The following is a 24,043-nucleotide window of genomic DNA, read 5'->3' on the forward strand; positions in this document are numbered from 1 at the left end:
CAAGTAGTTCGTATACATTAACTTAAGATCTTTAATAAAAGGTATATCTTTATTTCTTTAACAAATATTTTGAATTATCTATGTGTCCTGTGCAAGCTTCAGTGGGACCCTGCCCCTTCTCTCATGACTTACATCCCTGTGTAATTTTCCTTCTTAACATAAAATCCAAATGTCATTGGAAAGTACACCAACAACTATTAAATAATACAGGATGTAGAGCATTGTTTCAGGATTTTTTAAAGGGAAAGCCCTGTGAATTTTAAGATAAAGTTAAACATTATACTATGGAATATTTCTCAGAACTTTGGTTTTAATCATATTTTATAAATTTATGTGCAATTTTTATTATTCAAAAGACTTTACAAATGCTAATGCATTGGTCCTCAAAACAATCTCCAGAGTCAGGGATTTTTTTTCTACTTCTGTCTTGCAGATGAGAAAATTAAGTTTCAGAGACATTAAGTAACTTGCAAAATTTCACACAGCTCAAGAATCTATCCTCTTTAACAACTGTTCTATCTGCCTTTCTACCCATGTGCCTTATGAATCTCTAGATGAAGATATCATATGCAAGATTCTCAGGACTTGATCGTGGAACACATTCACTACATGTGTGCATGTGTGCACACACAAACTATTTTTATTTGGTAAAATATATTTGCAGTGATAGTGTTATATAACATATTTTAAAATGTGCTTTACATCTCTGTGGTAACTGCTCCAGCTCCTTTTCAAATGGCTTTTGGTTTCTTCTCTATGATTCTGCAGTTAAAATTTTTGTAGTGAAAGTGTCAAGGTCAAAGATGAGCCATGTTCCCAGTGGCCTCACGATAAAATTTTAGTGTGATCGTTACTTTTAGGATGGCTCCCTAGGGACTTATTTTTGAACCACACACAAAAAGGATGGCAAACAGGAATGAAACTAGTAAGAACAGTAAGGAAAATGATACTATCCATTTCAGCAAAGCAATCTGAGCTTAGTACATCATGTTCCATCATTATTTTAAGGCACCATAAAACAGAAGAAACACCAGCGCTGGAAGTTGAGGCTGGTAAGAGCTTTTATGGGGAAACATCATCAATTCTCATTGAGGTACTCTCCTTGTGGTAAGCAGGAAAATGCCCCACAGTATAATCTCTGGAACTATGAATATGTTACCTTGCAAAGCAAAAGGGACTGTGCAAATGAGACTGAGAAAAGTGACACAGGGAGACCACCCCAGATTATCTGAGTGGCTCAAAGGAATTCTAAGCATCATCAACTGTGTAGGAGGAAGGCAGAAGAAAAGAAGCAGAGAGAGAAGTGATTATGGAAAAATGGTCAAACAGATACAGTGCCGCTGGCTTTGGAGATGAAGGCAGAAGATCATGAATCAAGAACGGGGTACCTCTAACAGTTGGGAAAACCAAGCAAGGAAATGGATATGTACTCTAGCCCCTCCAAAACGGAACTCAGGCCTGCTGACAAACTGATTTTAGTCCAGTGAGACCTATGTCAGACTCCTCATCTAGAGAATAAAAGTAATCATTTTGTAATTTTTATGTAATAGTTTTATAAGACAAAATAATTTGTGTTGTAAAGACATTGCATTACAACAGAATTACAATACTAATAAATCCTCTGAAGTAATTCAGACCATAAGGGGAAATAGTAGTAGTTGATACTATTTAGTGTTATTTCTACAGACAAACAAATGGTACCATAGGAAGATTCAGTAGCAGCAATTATACCTGATATCAGGTAGGATGACCAGAATAAAAGATGAATTACAATCTCCCTGAAACGTATTTCCTTTCATCAAATCTACTTCAAAACTTTATTTGGTGGCCAAGTTATTATTTTTTCTTTTACAAAAAAGAATATATTAAGTCACTGGCATTTATACAAGAACAATACTTCATGTTCCTTCATAGTTATTTTATTCTGTTAAGTTTTTCTAAATCTGTGAAATGCAGGATTTCTCCTCCCTGTTCAGGTGACATGAGAAAATTTGTGTAGTTATAAGCTTCACCATAGGTAAATGTTGATTTTAGTCACTTGCTTAGTCTCCACCAAAAACATTAAGATCATTTATGAATTTTAAAAATTAATCATTTTGATTTCTAAACACATTTTCACACATTATTGGTGGATGTACAAACCGCTACAGTGCCATTGAAGAGCAATATGTTATTGGCTATCAAAATTACAAGTGCATATGTCTCTCCTCAGCACTGGTCAAGGACTGTCAATGAGCATTAACTCCTTCCCCAGCTAGGTTAAACATGCACCAGTACCAAGTGTAGTCCCCTGAGGATCCAAGAATACAGCTTTAGAGAAGCCAGAGACAGAAAGCAAAAAGGCCTGGTTGGGCCGCATGTATATGGGACTCATTGACTTTTGCAGCAAAATGGAAGGCCACATTTGTGGCCAGTGAGAGAGCAAGTCTCTGATGACAAGAGGTGTTGAGTCTGTGTGCATGCCATGCAGTACGGGCTCAATAAATATTTGTTCAGTGAAAAGATCTCAGGCGACCATATCAGAGTCCTAGAACTGGAGAAGGCCTTGGAAGTCACCCAGCCTCTCCATCCTTCAACTTGGTTTCCTTTTGAAGAAGCCTGGCAGGTGCTTAATCGGTTTTTTCAAAAGTTCACTTGCTCCTCATAAGAGAGGTACTTCCATGTTTAGGTAGCCCTGCCTGATAGGGCATTTTCCTCACAAAGAGAGAAAATTGCCTTGCTGTAAATTCCAACATAACCTACAATTCATACCCCCAACACCATAATGGGACCTGATCAAATTATTTTTAATAAAGATGATTACAGAAAATGTAACAAAACAAAGGCTTTGTGAGAAATTATAAGCCAGGTTAATGTAGAAAATATACATCCGAGAACTACCAGAAAACCTTCCTGTATCCTTACCTACAACTCTGTTATAGAATTCAACTAATACATGTGATATTTGAAATTAATTAATTGGCTAAAAATTGCCCAACATCATGACACTCTCTTCCTTCATTATAATTCTATACTCTTCTTAAGACACTCTGAGAATTCATTAAGGTTCTTTTCTGGATTTCTCTAAAATCATTTACCTCCAAAAGATGATTTAAAACATTTATGGTGTGTTTAATAAAAACTTCATTTTGAAGTGCTTTTATGGTAAAAGTCTCTTAAATATCCAATGAAATACTATTTGTTCATTATGAAACACTGCTCAATCCCAGGCCCCTGACCCAGATGTACCTTTCTTTTTTCATCTCATTAGGAAGCAATACAGTTCTAAAAATTGATTAGGAAACCAATGCATTATTTCCATACTCATCACTGATAATGTTACCTTGGTAACATTCTCAAAATAGGAAGATGGGAAACAAGAGAGGGAAAGCAAGGGGAGGAGGGACCACATATAATCCTCAGAGTCAACACAGAGGGATACCTCCTCAGCAACCAAGCCTCACACTTCCAACATGGTTGCTTATCTCTGTGGGGGTCTAGCAGGACATCATAAATCCGAAGCATAGTGCCATCTAAAAATTCATAATTTAAGCACACCTTTGTCACACACTGCCCTGTCTTGTTGAAACTATTGCACATTATACCTCCACTCCATTTTAAGCCTCATTTAGATTTAACTATTACCTAGACTGGCATCCTGAACATTGGATTTAATTGGAACATTGGATTGAATTGGAACATTTGCATGGCTTGAGCCTAAATATATGCAATGTAAAAACAGATCGTGGCAGCTGTGTTGGCTATGTACTCAATATCCATTATCCCTGTCTTTCTCATTTATAGAATCTCCTATTTCCAGGTAACATATTTCATTTTCTATTTTCACTTTTAGTCAGTTAAGCTATATAGTCCTGGCTGATGAAATAAGAAGCAGGACTCTGCCTGGGAATTCTAGAAGTGTTTATTTTCATTGTAAATGATCCATGCTTTTTATACTTTATTTTTCTTTCTGCTGAAAACACTGACATGTAGTTTACAGTAAAGCAACGATAATTTAGCAATAAAGTCAATCTGAAAGTCATGATAAGAATTGCCAGCAGGAAAACAGTAGATTGGGACAGGAATAACAGGGAAGTTGTTGACTCTGCTTTGCATGGTATACTTCCCGATTTACTGTTATGTTAGAAAACTAATCACTGGTCTGACCAAAACACAAAATATTCATTATAGTCAGCCAAGATCAATTTTTTTTTTTTTGTGGTACTGGGGTTACTGGAAACCCTTCTACCTCTGGGCTATACTCCCAGACCTATTTTTATACATTTTTTTTTTAATTTGGAAACAGGGTCTCTTAACCAAGTGCAGCTGGCTTTGAACCTGCGCAATCCTCCTGTCTCCGCCTCCCAAGCACAGGGATTATAAACGTGCACCACCACACCCGGCTCCAAGACCAATTTTTGATGTCACACATTTTGCCACAGCCTTGGTGATCAAGTATGGTGATCAAGTTTCATGATAGATTGTGCCATGAGAGTGTGCAACCTTTTCTTAGCTGAAGGCAGGGGTTGTGCATTCTAATTTGGCCAGATTTCAGTGACTTTAGTCCAACATTCAATTGATTTTGCAATATTCATAATATCATAATCCTCTTCCTTCCTAAAACAAAAAAATAGCATTGGTCAATTGATGCTTTCCTATTCAGTTGGTTATACTGATATCACACCAACAATGCTGACATCACACCTACATTTTCCTTGGCACTATAATATAGGCACTGAAGATATATGTATCTCCTTTGACTTGGGTTGAAACTGCAGCAGCCAGTTACATAATGTGATCTAGACCTTCCCCAGCATGTTCACAGATCCCCTTTATGAATATCTATCAATATCCACATAAGTGAATACCCCACAGATCAAACATAGAGATAATAACAATTGTTAAACCTGAGATAACAGGGTAAAGCTTTGAATCTCTGATGGCCATGTACTAGCTGTGGGAACTTGTAAATCATTTCTCTGTGCCTATGACTTCTCACAAGTTATTATGAGGTTTAAATTATATACCATTTAGATTTGAAGCCTAAGATAATATGCAATTGTTTTCTTTTTTAACGTAATAGCATTTTTTATTGATGCATTGTAGTCATACATCTTGATAGAATACTGGATGGTAGAGACATATATGCACACATCATCCAATTAGCCTTTAACCAATTTCCACCCCATTTCCTTCCGCTCCTTCTCATGTTTGGCTTGGTGATTGACATGTTTGTTAAAGTACATTGTGTGCATTAGAGAACTTCCCTCTTCCCCCCACCTATCCCCTCAGTAAGGTCACCTTATTTGCTCATCTATAGAATCTCCTTCTTTTTCTAGAGTTCCTTCTATGACCCATTTTCTCCCTAGTTTCTACGTATTAGGAAGAGCATCCAATTTCTCTTTTTTTGTAACTGACTAATCTCACTTAGCATAATGTTCTCCAGTTCCATCCATTTCCCTGTAAATGACATAATTGTGTTTTTCTTTATGGCTGAGTAAATTCCATTGTGTACATATCCCACAGTTTTGTAATCCATTCATCTATTGATGGACATCTTGGCTGTTTCCATAGTTTAGCAATGGTAAATTGTGTAGCTATGAACATAGATATACATGCATTAGTTTGGTAGTTTGGTCTCCTTTATTTTGGGTAGATACCCAGAAGTGGTATTGGTGGATCATATGGTAAGTTAATTTCCATTCTTCTGAGGATCCTCCATACTGTTTTCCAAAGTGGTTGCACTAATTTGCAATCACACCAACTATGTATTAGAGTTCTCACTTCTCCACATCCTTGCCAGCATTTGTTGTTGTTTGTGTTTTGAATGTGTGCCATTCTAGTTAGAGTTAGTTGAAATCTTAGGGTAGTTTTGATTTGCATCTCTCTGATTGCTAATGATGTTGAGTATTTTTTATTCATTTATTGGCCATTTCAATTTCTTTCTTCATGAAGTGTATACTTAGTTCACTTGACCATTATGTTAATGGGTTTTCTAGGCTGCAAGTTTCTTGAGTTCTCTGTATATTCTAGATATAAAAGAAATCCAGAAAACACTTCCATTTAGGATTTCCCACAAAAATAAAATACTTAAGAATAAACTTAACCAAGGAGGTAAAAGACCTCTACAGAAAAAAAAAAAAAAAACACTGAAAAAAGAAATCGAAGAAGACTTAAAAGACGGCAAGATCTTCCATTTTCATGGATAGGCAGAATAAATATTATCAAAATGGCTATACTTCCAAAAGTGACCTATAGATTCATCACAATACCCACTAAATTACTAAGATAATTTCTCACAGACATAGAAAAATCAATCCTTTAATTCATTTGGAACAACAAAAAACCCAGAATAGCCAAAGTAGTTCTCAACAACATAAACCATGCAGGAGAAATCACAATACCTGACTCTAAACTATACTACAAAACCATAGTAATGAAAACAACAAGATACTGGCACAAAACAGATACATAGACCAATGAAGCAGTATAGAAGATTCAGAAACAAATACATACACTTAGAGCCAATTGATTTTTCTTTTACAAAGGGACCAAAAATATACACTAGAAAAACGATAGTTTATTCAACAAATAGTGTTGGCAAAACTGATTGACCATATGCAGAAAAATGGAAATTGACTCTGCACAAGAGTCAATTTAAGATGGATCAAAGACTTGTTTTTTTTTTTTTTTTTTTTTTTGTGGTACTGGTGTTCCTGGAAGCCCTTCTACCTCCCAGCTACACTCCCAGACCTATTTTTACATTTTTATTTGGAAACAGGGTCTCCTAAGCCAGCGCACACAGCTGGCTTCGAACCTGCATGATCCTCCTGTCTCTGCCTCCCAAGCGCGGGGATTACAAGTGTGCGCCATCACACCCGGCTGGATCAAAGACTTGGAAATGAGACTAAAGACCTTGAGATTCCTTGAAGAGGGCATAGGCCCAACACTACAACACATAGGCACAAATAACATCTTTCTCAAAAAGACCCCCAAAGCGCAAGAAACTACAAGACAAATCAATATGTGGGATTCCATTAAAGTGAAGAGCTTCTGCACAGGGAAGGAGACTATCAAAAACCTCAATGGAGAGCCAACAGAATGGGAGAAGATTTTTGCCAACTACTCCTCCAATACAATTGTTTTCATAACAGTTTATCTTAATCTATCTTTGTGGGTAGAACTAGTTTGTGTTTTAGTTTAAAACAAATTAAAAGCTTGACTATTTTTAAGAAAATACAGGCTAAAAGGTAGAAAATACGTTGCTTTGTAGTAACCATGACATGTTTATAAGTATGTGTTGTCACTCACTTGCTGCCAGTGATTGTTCTGAAGGCTTCAGTCTCTGAGCACGTGTGCTGCTACAAAGGTAGTGATGAGGCATCTCCTAACAGATTGTGTCATTTTGCCAGAAGATGTGCAGAAGGTGAAATTTTTAAAAAACTCATCCAATATTTTGAAATTTAATTTGTAATAAAAATATTTTACAGTGTTGGGAAAGTTCTCAAAGAACCACAAGCCACTAAAACAAATAATTACATGCAATATCACTTGGTTGACCTTGTTTGGGGCCATGGTGTGGGAAAAAATCAGAGACTGAATTGTCTTTTGATCATGCACAATACAGTTAACTGCTCGATTGGTGCCAGTTTTGACAATTAAATGGCCCATTTTTGAAGCTGTAGAAAGAAACAATTTCCTTAGTCACGAACTTGAAAAAAATGCCTTAAATTGACACTTAGGTAAACTGTTGACTAATTATAGGATTTTGTTGGGGTCTGCACAACCGCCTGACAGATCTTCCCATGAATCAGCAACATGTAGCACCGAGCAGATATGGAGGGTGTAACTACTCCCCTTGCCCCCGCTAGCCCAATTTGGTAATGTTGAGCCTTATTGGCTCAAATAATGCTTCTGTGCTCATGAACCCCTCGTGCATTGGATAATAATTGGCTGCAAGTTATGTGCTTTGCACATGCAAGAGTGACCTTTAGCTTGATAGGTTAGAATAATTTCCTGTTGGAAATCCCCCTTGCAGTTTTTTGCTTTAAATTAGGTTGCCTGAGAGAAATAAATGAGATACTGCTTGACTCGACTCCCAGCTCATCGTGTGCTTCTGTTCAGGCCTTTGGCACTCTCCTTCCTGCTCAGTCCCACTGCTGACAGGCTGGACCCATCAGGATTTCACCTGAATTCTTTCATATAAATTAATGATATGTGGGAAAGCCAGAAGTGAACAGGTAAAATGAGGTTGATATGGTTCTTTATGCCAGGAGAAAATAAACATCATTTTTAAAAAAAATATTTATTGGTACATTGTAGTTATACAAACTATAGGACATGTACACAATGGAATTTTACTCAGCCATAAACAACAAACTTATATTATTTGCAGTGAAATGGAGAACATTATGCTATTTGAGATTAGCCAGTAACAAAAAGCAAAAAAAAATAGTATATTCTCTCTAATAGGTGGAAGCTAAGGGGAAAAAAAGGGTCATAGGAAGAACACTAAATAAAGAAGAAACAATAAATGAGCAAATACGGCAACCTAACTAAGGGGGGTGGAAGGGGAAAGAGGAAAATTCCCTAATTATTGTTAAATCAATAATATTAAATTAGCCAGGTGTGGTGGCACATGCTTGTAATCCCAGAATTCGGGAGGCTGAGACTGGAGGATCGCGGTTCGTGGACAGCCTCAACTACTTAGTGAGGCCCTCTGCAACTCAGTGAGACCTGGTTTCAAAATAAAGAATAAAAAATAGGGCAGGGGGTGTAGCTCAAAGGTCGAATGCCCCTGGGTTTCATCCCCAGACCTGAAAAAAATAATAATAATATTAAATTGTATTTTCATTATTTAGTGGAATATGCTTCATGTTAGAGTGAGGAGATTTTAATGTCTTAGATTTTATGGTTTGGCTTTTTTAATCCTTGGCAGAATGTAAACATGTGTCAGACTGGCAGCTGCTCTAAAATCTTCACCAACTGATACCAACACACTTCTATATTGAGATTCATCATCATAAGGGTAATTAGAAAGTAGTTGATTTTGCTGAGAATCCCACATGCTAAACATGCTTGATGCAATAAGAAATTTTATTTCTGTCATGCAAATAAAAGTATTTTAAAGGAAGCAATCATTCTTCACTTAGAAGAAAATATTTTTAGATGATAATTGGAAAATGAAGAGTTACTTAAAATAGATTTTAAGTTGTTTAAGAGAATCCTAGGTCTCTAAGTATTAGAATTAAGGGTTTGTTATATTTAAGAGATCTTTAATTCCAATGACTCTTAAATTCTTTTTTAAAAAAAACTTCAGATACTTTTTTCAAGCTATGTTTGATTCAGAATTTCTGTATATAAAACATACAGAATATTGTAGCGACACACACAAATCCATGTGTATAGCAGCACAATTCACAATAGCCAAACTATTTTGTTTGACTATTTTTTGTTTGACCTCATTGTTTGTTTGACCTCAGCTAGGAACACGTGCTTTGAGTGACTCAGATTTATCTCCGCTTTGTGCATGTCTGTGAATCACTGAATACTTGCAATTGGGGTTAATTTGGGACACTCCCAGTTGTTTGGGGGAGGTGAACAAAGTTGATCTGATATTAGGATATCAAAGACTTTGCCATTTGCTAGTTATAATATCTTGGACAAGTAATCCACTCTCCACATATCATGTTTTCCTCATTTGTAAAATATATACACTATATAAACTATATCCCAGTTGAATAAAAAATGATATTATATATCTTAAGTAAGATACCTGGTATGTGTTACAGTTTAATTAAAATAATAGTTTTTACTATTATTATCACTCATACCTAGATTTGAGTCCAAACTATTTCTGATATCTAGTAAGTATCTGAAAATATTCTTCTATAGAAAGTCATTTGGATTAAATGATAAAGAAGCTATATTTTGTAATTAGAGGAATAATTCTAGAGAATGACCCAAAGAGCCAGAGCTGTGAATCCTGGAAACAGAGCTTTAAAAAAAGAAGCCAGTTCCTATCAGTGTCACTGTTAAGAAACCAGGAAACAGCATGTACTCAAGCCCTCATGAAAATTGAGCTGCATTATTTTTTTTTCTCTTTGATTTCCAAAATAGCTATTGTGATGGATTTGTCAAGTATTTGAACATACATCTCTTCAAAGAGGTAGCTTCAAAGAAAAGAAGCCTAAAAGTATTTCATGTCAGTGTATTTGATTTCATCTACTTATAATTAATTAATGTTATCATTCTCCTTTTGTTGTTGAACATTGAAGATGGGTTTGGCATGTACAAACATGAAAGCCATTGCCCTAGGGCCTTTGCTGTAAGCTGACCCCATGTGATCCTAAATTTCATCCACGGCACAGACTTCCTTTCCATGTTCCTCTTTGTCTCTCTGTCCAAGTTATCTATCTTCTGGCACTTTCCACCAGAGACAAATATATCTCCTTTTCTCTCTACTAGGCAGAACATTGAATTTCAATAAGATAACCTTTAACATGCAATTAATTGTCCCATTGTCTCAACTACAGACTACTGTATAAAATATTTCAGAGGTCCACTGTTAATAGGCATCTGGAAAGCAAAAGAACAACTAATAAATTCTCATATTATCTTCAGCTTAAATGTCACATAAAAACATTAAGTGTTTACTTGAGTAGTAAATTGTGCCTTGAAGACAAGTAAAATCATAAGATTGTGTCTTAATTTTACAGTGTATTTATATTTGAGGTTCTTGCATGTTGCTCCCTCAGAGTCATGCTCAGCCGAGTTGAAAATAGATGAGTACATAATATTATGAATACAATTTTTTTTTTTTTTTGGTGGTACTGGGGTTCCTGGAAGCCCTTCTACCTCCGGGCTACACTCCCAGACCTATTTTTACATTTTTAATTGGAAACAGGGTCTCCTAAGCCAGCGCACTCGGCTAGCTTCGAACCTGCGCGATCCTCCTGTCTCTGCCTCCCAAGTGCGGGGATTACAAGCGTGCGCCACCACGCCCGGCTTATGAATACAATTTTTAAAAAATTAGCAGTCATTCATTATGATGGAAGGGTGTCCATGTTTATACACTCCTCTTGCCTTTGTCCAGATGATGAGAACCACAGAAAAAGATGCCAGTATTCTTCTCTCAGGATACCTTTCCTGTTCACTCCATCCTGCCACAAAGATACAACATAGATGCTACTTCAAATCTACTCTTCAAATCTCACTCATAATAGCCTTTGCTATTGTCATGAGGCTTACTCTACTTATCTCTTCTATCAAAGGATATTTAACATGCAACCAACAGCTGTCACACCAAAGGCAATTTTCCTAAGAGATACTTAACACAGTTTAGCGTAAATGTTGAGGGAATAATATCCCCTCCCCTGGTAAGGTCCCAAAGCAGACAAAGAATTTTTCAAGTCGTGTGTCCCATCTCCTGTTTCCTTCTTTGTGACTTTCTCTTCTCCAGCATCTTCTAGATAGGTTCTGCCATACTGCTTACTGCAAGGCTCAGACTCATCCCATAACCAGAAGCAATTCTATCTGAGGCAAGAAAAATCCATTAAATCTTCCCTTTCTACCTTTCCCTAAAAACATTATATTTTTTCACAAATAGAGTATAATTAAGCAAAACAAAATAATTATCATTTTTCCAGGGCTCATCAAGATTATAATTAGCATAACTATAATTAATCAGACCAGTTTTTCTTGTTGACTGCCATATAGACTTTTATTTTTTAGCTACAGTTTCTGCCTTGAATCCTAATCCCCTTTTGGTAAGAAGCTTTGGTAACCTGGTTTCTTTTTGGATGTCTGGAACTGGTACCTGCAATCTATAGGCAGATCTTAAGGATGGTGGATTTCTTCTTCACTCTCCAGCTTCATCCAGCTATTTTATTTTCCTCCTTCTGACCAGAGGCAAGAAATTGACACCTCTGGAAGTCTGACCCTCAAGGTCCTACTTCTGCAGCCAGCCTCCGCTGCTAGGTCAGTTGCACAAATGTCATGACTCAGTCCAGGCATCTCATGCTGCCTTTTTCAATTCCATAAGCCCTGCTTTAGAAAAAACAGATGCAGTAGCTATGGAAAGTATTCCATGGAGCCAGGAACAAAACCTTTATTCCTTCTCTGCTGTAAATTATCAAAGGATTCTCTTCAAATGGAACCAACAGTGACATGATAGCAAATGTGTATAAATTATTCAGATATGAGACTTAGGAAATATTTTATTAGCCCAGATTATAATTTATTTTTGCGGGTCTGGGGATGGAACCCAGGGGCATTCGACCTCCGAGCTACACCCCCTGCCCTGTTTTTTGTTCTTTATTTTGAAACCGGGTCTCACTAAGTTATGGAAGGCCTCACTATATAGCTAAGGCTGTCCGTGAACTGCGATCCTCAGTCTCAGCCTCCCGAATGCTGGGATTACAAGCGTGCGCCACTACGCCTGGCTCCAGATTATAATTTTTAACCCCTAGAGTTTTTTTATCAGAATAAGTATAAAAGAATCTAGCCATAAATAACAAGTGATTTCTATGGTTAAATTTGCAGAACTTAATTTTAATTAATTATTTAAGTAATTATTATCTTCAATATCAACATCGTGTAGGCCATCTGAAATTGAAGTATTTCTTTTATATGTCCCAAAAGAGGGATGAACTCTAGAAAATAAGAGTATGCAGAATTATCAAAAAGTGAACATAATAAGCCTTAGTCTAGGGTATTTGAGCAAATACCCTATTTCTTTAATCATATTCTGATGAGCAAAGAATAGTTCTAGCAATATGAGGACATTCAAAATAAAATTTTGCTTTCTTATGTTTTAAAACTAGGTTATCATTATAAAAAGGTTCCCAGAGACACTTAAGATTATGATTACTGTTTTAGAGTAATTGTACGGAGATGTTGCAGTAAATTTCTTTGCAGCTTTCGAACTGAGTTTGTAAAAAGCCTACACAACATACAGTGTTTCTCCACGCTCATTTTCTCAGTGTTTAGCAATTTCTTCCCCAGCATCCCTTTATTAATTTTTGCCCTAGCAAAAACCTTTCGAACATCTTTCTAAAAATTCAAGAGGCAAGAAGGATTAATTATCCATTCCAACACCTTCCTGGATCAATTTGCATCCAATAAGGAATCTGCCAACAGGATGTCAGAAATATTTACAGAAAATCCTGCTGTATCTGACAGCTGTTGAAGAAAAATCATTTGGACTAATGTCATCTTACTGGAGTCTGGTATCACTTGGTACATACATTTAATGAAGAATTGTAAGAGCCAAAGGTGGTTTCCACAGCCAGACCTTTTTAGAAGACAATTTTTGTCTGTGCAAAATGAGTTGTTCACTCCAGCTTTAGACTTAATAGACAGATGTGAAGATCTTAAGAGCCATGATTTAGTTTGCAGTTAAAATCATACCCTGGAGGGACTAAGTTAGTAGGAAACATGCTAAAATTGCATGGGTCTATTGTCTGACTTCCTTCATAAGCACAAGCCAAGCTATCTAGAGGTAGGTAATAAATTCTGACAAGTCTTTAAGAAAAATGATTTTATAATCACCCAAAAGAATCAATGTATAGAAAATAAATCAAAGTGACGCTATGACCTGAACGTTTGTGTCCCCTACAAATTAATATATTGAAATTCTAGACCCAAAGGTAATAGTATTAGATTGTGGGACCTTTGAGGAGGTGATTAAGTCAGGAAGATAGAAACTTCATAAATGAGATTAGTGCCCTTAAAAAGAATTCGCAGGATGCAATGCTCCTTGCTTTATGCCAGGACACAGTCAGAAGGTGCCTTTTCTGTGAACCAGAAAAAGAGAGCTTAGCAGATCTCTAGTCTGCCAGGACCTTATTCTGGACTTTCCATATTCTAAAGCTATGAGAAATAAATAACTGTTGTTTACAGCTTCACAGACTATAATATTTTGTTAGAGCATCTTGTGTGTATTAAACCATAGGCTAACAGACCTATACTATCTACTAAAAGTGGACACCATAAAAATGACAACTGCCTTCCCTCACTCTAAACTATTTTTAAGTAATGATGAACTTATCTCTGTGATTTTTCTTTTATAGACTGCAAGCTATGATCAGCTAACAGAACAATATTACCCCCAACAGAGATTAAAATTGAGTGTACCTCATAATTAACTTACTTGATAAATAGACCCAAGAATCTCAGACATTTTAAAGGAGAAGATGGATAATATCTCTTTAGGGAGAATAAGAAAAAAACTAGATATGCATATATATAAGCAATCTCTAAACAATGAATTTGATGAGGCTATATTCAATTAGAAGAATATTTTTCTAGGACTCAATAAATGTAAATTGCTACCAGGTAAATCAATTGCATATTTAATTCCTCTCCACAGGGGCTAATGATGTGAGACTTTGGAAGTAAGAAATTATGGGTGTAATGAGTGACTACAATGGGAACACTTTTTTTCTAGTTGTTCTTGTGAGTATAGTTGTCTTGAGATATGGCAAAAAAAAAAAATCTCCTTGTTTCTCACAGATGCAGAGCCAAGCAGACAATACCTGTGATACTTTATCTCCTAACAGCAAATTTAAGACCTTTAAAGCTAACAGAAAAATCCTAGTTAAGGATTATTTGAATTATAGAAATTTTTCCTACTAATTTTTTTAATGAACCAGAAGTCGTGTTCAGTTCAATCAATTCTCCTCTTTCAATTATAAAAATTAGCAGCTTTCTCTCCATCTGCTATGGAAAAGTGCCCAAGAGTTTTATCTATAGGCTTTTTTATTTAAACTAAGAATTTTGGAATTCAATACAAAAATACAAATATAGTTTTATGGGGACCAAAACTTTCCACAGTCTCAGTAAAACATCATATGTTTGTTTTTTCCACCTGCCATGATGACAGCTAAAATTGTAAGAGTTACAGGTGACCAAATCTAGCTAATTGTTCAGTACAGTAAAATGAGAAGTGATCATTTGGTATTTTCATTTTTACAACAAAAACAGTTTGTATAACAACAAGGCATACCATGGTAGTTGGCTTATAAATTATCTTACCACAGGGAAAGAAGCTATATGTATGTATACATATATATTTATGCGAATACACCTATATAGGTATGTTTTTATAATACATTATAATTTATATAGTAACATGCATAAATATATAGAAATAGAACACATGCGTGCACACACACACACACACACACACACACACACAGAAGCAGTACCCAAACTTATGTTGAGCTACAATTTAATTAATATCTTTATACCTGTTATGCTTTAGATCTGGATATCCTCCTTCCCAAAGCTCATGTACTGAATGAAGCCTAGTCTTCAATGCAGCAAGGTTCAAAGTTGGTACATGGCTGAAGAGATGTGTCACTCAGGGGAGACCATAAGGACATTTTTTCCTGGTTCCCTCCTCTGATCTCATTGATTCCCATATGCCATGAACTAAGAGGCTTTCCTCCACCACACCATCACCATGATGTTTCTGCCACTGACCATGAATTGAACATCTGACTATTGCATAAAAAGTAAATCCTTCCTCCTTTCATTTGTTCTTGTCAGATGTTTTGATCACAATGACAAAAATACAACTAAAGCAATGGTTCAGGGGGAATAATGCCATAACATGTAGGAATTATTGATATAATATCATGTAATAAGTTACTTTATCCTCATAGCTTATGATTATCAAATATTAAGTTTAAGGAAAATAGGGCTCAGAGAAATAGTTATTCAATATCACATAGCCAGGAAATTGTAGAGCCCAGATTTAAGCCTAGGTTTTCTTATTCATTTATTCTTCATATATCTCTTCATATATGTATCTGTGCATTTGTATGGTGACATGCATAAATGTTAATTGTATAGTTCAAGGTATACTGAAACTGTGTAAACCAGGACAAATGTTTCCTCAATCAAGATAAGGGATAGTTCTATCACCCCAGAAAGTTCCATCACTAATGAATTCTTCACTATTCTAGCTTCAAACACTGTAGATAACTCTAACCCATATGTTTGTAGTTTGGGGCATATGCTATTTTCTTTCTGGCTTCTGTTACTAATAATCATGTTTGTTACCTCCCATCAATGTTGGATTTTCTTTTTTTTTTTTTTTTTTTTTTTTTTTGCTGAGTAGCATTCCTTGTATAGTTATACCTCAAATTCCTTGACCATTTTCTTGATGAAACCCATTTGGGTTGTTTTCAGTCTTTGCTTGTTTTGAATAATGATGTTATAAACCTTCTTGTGTCTGCATATTGAGAATATATTTTCTTATATATTGAATAAATTCCTAGGAGTTTCCTAGTAGTGTTTAACTTTTTAACAAATTTCCATTCTGTTTTCCAAGGTAACATTGTATTCCCATCAATAACGCATGTAAGGCCAGTTGCTTTATATCCTTGCAAATATTGGATGTGGTGGACACTGCACTCTTACAAATAGATTCTCCCCCCAAAATGGGATGAGGTTATAGACGAGCATATAAAAGTCATGTAAAGCCAGGCATGGTGGTGCATGCTTGTAATCCCAGCATTCAGGAGGCTGAGACCAGAGGATCATGGTTTGTGGACAGCCTCAGCTACTTAGTGAGGTCCTCCGCAACTTAGTGAGACCCTGTTTCAAATAAAGAATAAAAAATAGGGCAGGGGTTGTAGAGTGTAGCTTGGAGGTAGAATGACCCTGGGTTCTATCCCCAGACTTGCAAAAAAATAATAATTATGTCACAGAATAATTGGTAGTGGAAATAGCTCTGGCCATCTAAATCTTTGCTGAATATTATGATTCCATATATTTGTTTGATATCTTTTGCTTAGAAATCCACAAGCTAGTTTTGTATCTCAATCTCTCTTGAAAAGTCCTAGACAAAGAATAGAAAAAGTCCTAGACAAAGAATAGAAAAAGAGAATTGGAGATCCAGTTATGTAGAACAATTTAGGAACTATTTTAAGCCTACTTACTTAAAGCTGAACAAAGGTGGCATTTCTACATCTATATATAAATATACCTATAAGCATATATATATATATATATTTATATATATATATATATATTTTTTTTTGGTGTACTGGGAGTGGAACCCAGGTGCTTTCTGCCTCTGGGCTATACTCCTAGACCTATTTTCTATTTTATTTGTAAACAGGGTCTCACTAAGTTGCTGAGAGCCTCACTAGGTAGCTGAGGCTGGCTTCCAACCTGTGCTATCCTCCTGTCTCAGCCTCCCAAGAGCGGGGATTACAAGCATGCACCACCACGCCAAGTTTACCTCAATATTTTTTATGATGACCAAATCAACTAAGACTTCATTAACTTATTGTATTTTGTGTCAGAAGAGATAATCAACCAATATAGTATAAATACATGGGGGTAAAAATTTACATTTGAAAACTCTTGCCTTAGCAGAAACACAATGTGTTAATAATATAACTCTATATTAGCATTTTGACTAATAATATGTTTGAAATAAGAAAACTGTGGATGTTCAGATTCCCACCAGGATTTTCATCATAGGTAGTAAATGCAAGTGTCTCAAGCTAGTGTTTCCTTTCAATAAGCCTTAATAAATTAGTCTAAAATATATACTTGTGCAATTAGCTCCTTGAAGTGACTAATACATGAAGCTTTTTCCCAAAGCCAACTAATTCTACCCTGTAAAAGTGATACAAAGATTGTTATAAATGGTTATCTAATTATGTCAGAAAACCTTTAGTGAACCTTTCTTTCTAAGGCTCAAAAGAACATAATTCAATCTGGCAGCTAAAATTTCAAAGTCAATTTGCAAAAGACATTTAACTATCAGTTAATAATCAGTGACAGACTCTGAATCTTCATAGTATCAGTAAGAATTATTTCTCTTAATTGACTACATTATAATCTTTTTTATGGAAAATAATAATGTTTCACTGATGGTCTTATTTTTTTAAAGTAATGTTTTATGTTCACACAGACTCAGAAAAATTCTTAAGAAATTAGAGAGTTTTAATGCTAATTTGAATTATATATACTCTTCTTTAGTTAGGTACTTCTTAAGATAACCAAGGGAACAAAAATAAAAGTTTTCCTATAACTTTTGAGTTTCTAGAATATATCCATTCACATACTTATGCAAATAAATTTCAGTATTGATTTTTAAACTATTTTAGATATAAGTATTGATACTTAGATAAGTATCGATACTGATTTCAGTATTGCTATTTTAATAATCAGTAGCTTAATTAGCAAAATAATATTTCTGATCAACCAAAGGAATAAGCTTATTTGAAATACCTATGTTGTCTCTTAAATTAGAAAAACTTAATATATTTTCAACATCCCGAGGCATGCACTGGTATTGCCCTTGCCCTGTGTATCCTGCTAATTAGCCCCCAGCGGGTACAGTGATGAAATCCACAACTGCTTACTCAGACGGACCCCGTATTTGTCATCTTTTTCATCTTCTCTCAACCATTCCTATTCTATAGTAGACTTCTGGACATTTGTGGTTTCTAGGAAGCCCGTGGTTAACATGTATCATGACATAGGAATATGGAAAGCTTTTCTTTTAAGAATAATTGCCATCTCTATCTTCCAAGATATATTTATGTGAGTACACTACTATGAAAAGATAATGGTACAGATATTAACCTACCTTTGCATTATGTTTCCATGAGATCAGCTACCCTTATAGAGTATGGCTGCTAAGTAGTTGTGCTATATTGCTATTTAATTGCTGAACATCCCTTCAGGATATCCCATTTTGAGCACTTATGGAAAACTATAAATAAGATCTATACGATTTTTATTTATCTCTCCTATACTGAAAAATCTTTTTTTTTTTTAAACAGGCTAAAACAGATGGGGATTATGCTGGTGCTCTTGCTTGCTTGGTTTCCTGGAGACAGGGAAGAATGATGGGCAAGGAATTGCTTTAGCAGTTTTTGACAATAGATTTTCATGAGCTTAAGTGTCCTGTCTATAAAAGGAAATATCCAGTGGTTCATTGTTCAAATTAATCACCCAGACGTTATGTGTAAAGATATATATGTGAAGGCTCTCCTCTGATTTTGATTCTGAATGACTGAGGTGAGAGCCAGGAATCCGCATTTTTTAACATCCTCAGCTGATTCTTATCCCAGTGGTTAGAAACCTTATTTGAACACGCTGATTTTATCTATGGTCTCTTTAACAAGGCAGAGTAACCACATGGGCTAAATGGCCAGAAAAAGATGTCAGGGGTAGATGAATGAAGATGCTATTTTAAATTCTCCCTGTCTCTTTTATTTCTGATTCACTTTCCCTCTACCACATCTAACGTTCACCTGTCTCTTGTCTCCTACATAGAGGAGAGTAAGTGTCAGATGTCTCAGGACAGGTGCTAATTGAGGTTATTAAACAGGTACAAGGAAGCAGCAACCTGTGACATGGAAGTGGCTCTGACTACTGTTAGTTGACACACATATGTATGTGGGTTTTGAGGGAGGAGGGTGAAGATGGGAGAGAAGGCAGCTAGCATCTGCCTGGATAGGTCTGACTGGAACAGAGCCAGGTGTCAGCTGGGGGATCTGAGTTATAACTCCTCAAATTAGGGTGCTACTCTGCACAAGGAAACAGAAATTACCACACTAAAGAAAGAGTTATGGTTCTACTTCTTAATGCAGTTAGCACTTGATTACTCCCAGACCTCCCCTAAGCTGCAGTCCTGAGACTACAAAAATATGTAACTATCAAGCCTTTAAGAAGATGGAGTAGGAAATCCTTAAAATGACCCTCTGGCCTGCTATCTGAGTCTCCAATCACCATCCCCTCTGTTTGCTTAAGCTCAAGTTAATGCATCTGCCATCCAATTAACACCTCATTTAACAATACACCTGAGATTTCTGCTGCAGAACTCTATTTTGAAACAATTAGCCCTATACTGAATAGTGTAGTGTGATTATAATTAGGAGGGAGACACAAAGAAGAGTGTGATCAGGCCTTTATAAAAACTCCCCTAAAGGATATGAGGTTCACAGTGAAAAGACATATCTGGAGTTGGAATAAAGGTGACCTTTGCTTAGGCTGTGGGATGTTTGGGCACACAGCAACACTTGCATTACTTATATTACCTTTGTCAGTCGACAGCAGAAAGAACATCCTTAGATATCACTTCTCACAAGCAGAAGTTCCTTCAATGCTTTGTTTTAAATTACTATCACATATTTGATTTTTGTGTGGGTGATGCTGAGAATTGACCCAGGAGTGTTCTATCACTGAGCTATATCCCCAGCTCTATTTTATTTTTTGTTTTGAAACATGTTCTCACTAGGTTGCTGAGGCTGAGATTCCCATTTCAGATTCTTAAATGCTAGAATTACAGGCATGCACCACTGCGCCCAGCTACTGTCACATGTTTTGTTCAAAGAAAAAGCAATTCATAGCTTAACCTCTGAATATCAATTTTTCTTGGAGACTATTGGGGCACTTATAATGAGAACACTGTAATTATTAGAAATGTGAGTGATTTTTGCTTATAAATATAAATTTAATGTTAATTGTAGGTTTTAGCAATCTACCAATTAAATAAACATTTACTGATACTATCGTGCCTGTATGGATTCTTTGTTTTTAGTTTTTTGCATATTAATCCTATCCGATAGCAGTTATCTTTCAAGCTTTAATATGTATTAAAACTGCCTGGAGATGCTTTTAAAATGCAGAATCTGATTCAGTAGGCCTAAGGTGAAGTCTTTAACTCTCTGTTTCAAACAAGCTCCTAAAAGATGCCCATGTCCATGCTGCTGGCTCCAACCTCACCCTTTATGTTGCGACACTCTGGAACATATCTTAGGTACTCGAGATATGCTCTCATTGAGGAAAAAACATTTTTCTAGATCAATGTGTGTGTGTCTGTGTGCGTGTGTGTGTATGTGCACACCCACATGTGTACACACATGCCTGTATGTTGCTGAGTATTGTGTGGAGGGCCTTGTGCATGCTGGGTAAACACTACTAACTGAGTTCCATCTCCATCTTTTTTATTTATTTATATATTTATTTATTTTGAGACAGAGTCTCGCTAAAGTTGATTAGGCTGGTCTCAAACCTGAGATTCTAGCTGGCATAGTGGTGCACCTATGTAATCCCAGTATTTGGGAGATTAGACAGAAGGATTACAGGTTCAAAGCTAGCCTTAACAACATAGCGAGGCTCTCATCAATTTAGACCCCATTACAAAATTTAAAAAATAAATTAAATAGGGCTGAAGTTATAGCTTGGAGGTAGAATGCTCCTAGGTTCACTCCCCAACATCAAACCACAAGCAAAAACTTGAGATCCTCCTGACTCATCCTCCTGAGCAGCTGGGATTACAGGCGTGTATAACCATGCCCTACTTAGATAAAATTTTATATGAGGAAATTATCATCACAACAAAATTGAGCCTAGATTAATGAAGAAACAAATCATAGTTTTTTGAAAGTTTCTAAACAGTACAGCACACCGTATCTTTAACTGGTTTCAGTCTTTTCTGAAGTTGTATATGAAAAAGTATTACTCTTGACAGTTCAGATGAGATGTTTAATTAGCACCCATTAAGAAAATATAAATATCCTGACCACTCATGCTGTTACTCCCAATCTGGAATCGCTTCAACAATGAAACCCATAATGATCATGGAAGTGCAGAAATAGTGAGTCTGGGCCCTTTTTATGCCTTCAAATTTGCTAGTCAGCACACAAATATGTCTTCTCTGGAGAAGCAGAAGCTCAAATGTGCTAATTTATAGAGGGAAAGACACTTGACTTTGATTACTGGCTGATACAGATGGGTAGAAAATGAGTAGCTAGAGACAGAGAAGAGAGAAATTGACCCTCTTGTAGCCATAAAATAGTAAGGGGAAAAGAGGGAGAGTGAACAAGAGAAGCCAAAAGTGAAAAACAGTGAGACAGAAAATCCTTGGGGTATTTTTTTAAATGTGCACAAATGAGGTGTCGAGATTTGAGACTTTTTTCCCTAGAGAAATAAGGAACCAAGAGAACAAAGCCTTTTGTGGTTTTTTGGTTTTGTTTTGTTTTCCAGTGACCACAAGCATTTAGGAGCAGGAGCTTAAATTTGGTTTGGAAGTAAAACAGAGAGGATATGAGAAGACATGTTTCAAAGAAAAATGAGGAAACCCGGGGCTTCTGCAGGGAAAAAAGCTGGACTTCAGCGACAGGACAGAGAATTCCTAGACCCTGAGGATGCTCAACTGGATGGCTCTGCATGGTCCACCCTTAAAACATTCGGATGCTATATCAGTGTGCCAGTACATCACAAATATCCAGAAAACCATATTGCTGACATGTGGATCTTTGGTGCAAAAGGTGGCATTTAATGCCAGCCATTCCAGTTCTGCCAATTTGTAATTTTGTGAACTAGTTCCTCAAAAGGCTAAGTGACTGGTTCAAGGTGATGTTTAAGGCAGAGCTGATTCTGAAGCAGAGTTTTCTAGACTCTAAATCCCTGTTTATGGCACACATCAAAAATTCCTGAGGAATGAGATAAGGGCAGAAAAGAATTAAGGAGTGAAGACCACATTTGCAAGGAAACTCTTAGCACCTCCCTCCCAACTCTGACTTAGAAGCAGACCAGACAATTTGGCCTAACCAGATAGGTCATCTTAGTGTGGCCTTGGCACTTACAAACAAACTGTAATCAAAGAAATAGAAGTGCAACAAATAAGGTAAGCTTCTCACATCTTCTATCATCCTCTGTTTCACCAGATCCCAGGAAGATCACCGTAGTAAGTCATTGTACACACTCACACAATTTAGATATGAATTTATACACACAAACCAGCTTTGCTATTACTAAGAATAAAAAATTTCTTTGCAGATACTTTTTTACAGACCAAAGTATCATGTGTCTTTCCTCCCTGTGCTAACTTGCAAAAACCAATAAATATTCTAGGACATTCAGCTGATGTGGAAAAATTGGAGCCCTTATACACTGTGGGTAGAAATATGAAATGGTACAGGAAAACAATATAAAGATTCCTCAAAATCTTAAAAGTAGAACTATCATTTGATCTAATAATCCCACTTTTGGATTTTTATTTAAAAGAACTGAAATCAGGATCTCAAAGATATAGATGTAGCCGGGCGTGGTGGCACACGCTTGTAATTCCCACGCTAGGGAGGCGGAGACAGGAGGATGACACAGGTTCTAAACCAGCCTCGCTGGTTTAAGAGACCCTGTTTCCAAATTTTAAAAAGTATAAAATAATCTGGGAGTGTAGCCCGAAGGTAGAAGGGTTTCCAGGAACCCCAGTACCACCAAAAAACAAACGAACAAAAAGAAAAAAAAAGATATAGATGTAGTCCCATTTTTATTGCCATCTTATTCACAATAGCCTAGATATCAAAACAGGCCAAGTGTCTCTTGTCAGGTGAATAAGAATGAATATAAACAAATACAGACATACAATACACACATATATGTATGTATATATAAATATATATTTATATGTATGTGTGTATGTATATATACATATATATGAACTATTATTTGACCTTAAAAGAAAGAAATACTCTCATTTGAAACAGCATGATTGAACCTGAATGACACTGTGCTTCATAAAATAATCAGGCACAGAAGGTCAAATATAGCTTGATTCCACCACTATGTTATCGATAATATTGAGACTCAAAACATGTGGAGAACAGAATTACATTTACCAAGGATTTAAGGATGGGTTAAATGAGGAATGTTTTTAATGGCTTATAGTCAATAATTTGATATTGTGCACTTTCTGATTTGTTATGGGGTAAACCTTGTTTAAGTTTATGAAAGCAAACAAAAAGGGAAACAAGGATACTTTGGGAGGTGTTGGATTACCTGGATTATGGCAAGGATATTCCAGGTATTTGCATATGACCAAAGTCATTAAATTGTACACATTAAATATGTGCAGTTCTTTGTATGCCAATTATACACCAAGTAAGTTGTTAAAAAAAAAAAGAGTTCAAGTTAAAAGAACCAAATGTACTGAACTCCACCCAGAAGCATATAGGAAAATCTTTATCAAGTGTATTAAGCATATTCAAAAAGGGAAGTGTCCATGTAAAGGAAATAAACCATT

The sequence above is a fragment of the Muscardinus avellanarius genome (genome assembly GCF_963383645.1).
Source record: "Muscardinus avellanarius genome assembly, chromosome: 9".
NCBI lineage: Eukaryota > Metazoa > Chordata > Mammalia > Rodentia > Gliridae > Muscardinus > Muscardinus avellanarius.